The sequence below is a fragment of the Fragaria vesca genome, unplaced genomic scaffold (assembly GCF_000184155.1).
Source record: "Fragaria vesca subsp. vesca unplaced genomic scaffold, FraVesHawaii_1.0 scf0513139, whole genome shotgun sequence".
In the NCBI taxonomy this organism is placed as follows: Eukaryota; Viridiplantae; Streptophyta; class Magnoliopsida; order Rosales; family Rosaceae; genus Fragaria; species Fragaria vesca.
The window spans coordinates 137,763-139,241 of record NW_004443446.1 but is presented as its reverse complement, the minus strand read 5'-3'; positions in this window follow the sequence as shown (position 1 = coordinate 139,241).

The following is a 1,479-nucleotide window of genomic DNA, read 5'->3' as shown; positions in this document are numbered from 1 at the left end:
AGGGAGAGGGCGACTGGGAGACCGGGAGAGGGAGAGGAGGCGGAGGAGGCGGAAGAGGAGGCTAGGGTTTTTCTGCTGTCGAGCGGAAGTTAAACCCGACAACTTTAGCCGACGAAATAATAATTTCGTCGGCTAAAGCTAACAATCTCGTCGACTAAGAATCAATTCGTCGGCTAAACCTTCGAAATTCGTCGGCTAACCTTTGAAATTCGTCGGCTAAAGTACTTTTATACATTTGGCACATTGTGATTGTGATGATCAAACTTGAGAAACAAAAATCCGACCGTCAGATCTGACCACCATGACAAAATACATGTATGGGCAAAAATTCAACTTGATCCGACAAGAATAAGGGCTCGATCCGGACGGTCAATCTCGTAAGTCAAACCCCTAAACGCACGGAAAAGGTCGTTCGACCGTCTAAATTACGTATTTTGGCCGGATCTTCAACTGAAAATAGTTTTAAATAGATGACACGCAACAAGTCGTATAAAAATTTTACGCAAAATAACCACCGAATATAGGGCTAGTCATAGGGGGAAAGAATGAAAAATTGCATTGACCGCAACTATCGACACCGAATATTTACCGGAATAGTGTGATTTTTCAACCGTGGATGTATTTCAACATTCTCGTTATATCTTATTTCATGACTTTTTGGCGTTTGAAGGTTTTACATATAGTTTGTTTTTGAAACGGAACATTTACATAACACTTGGTAAACAAGTTATACAACATTAGTAGGCATGTTGTGATTGTGATGATCAAACTTGAGAAACAGAAATCCGACTGTCAGATCTGACCATCATGACAAAATACATGTATGGGAAAAAATTCAATTTGATCCGATAAGAATAAGGGCTCGATCCGAACGGTCAATCTCGTACGTCAAACCCCTAAACACACGGAAAAAAATCGTTTGACCGTCTAAATTACGTATTTTGGCCGGACCTCCAACTGAAAATAGTTTCAAACCGATGAGACACAAGAAGTCGTCTAAAAATTTTACGGAAAATAAGCTCCGAAGATAGGGCTTACGTATGTAATAGAAAAATTTTAGGGTTTAACCGACGAATACCCTAGCGTATTCGTCGGCTATAGTATGTAATTAAAAAATTAAAAAATAACTAAAACCAACGAAATATTAGGTTATTCGTCGGCTAAAACCATCTTAGCCGACGAAATATACTGGTTTTAGCCGATGAAATATAATATATTTCGTCAGCTAAGATGGTTTTAGCCGACGAAATACACTATAATTCGTCGGCTAAGATGGTTTTAGCCGACGAATTATGGTGTATTTCGTCGGCTTAAGGAAAAAAATACATTAAAAAAAACAGACGATATTAGTAAACCATACTAACTTCCTGTTCATCATATATCACCAAAATTCACATAAAATAACTGAAATATGAATTCAACATATGTAAAGTATAAAGGAAAAGGTCTTTAGTTATACAAATTAATGGATTACGTCAT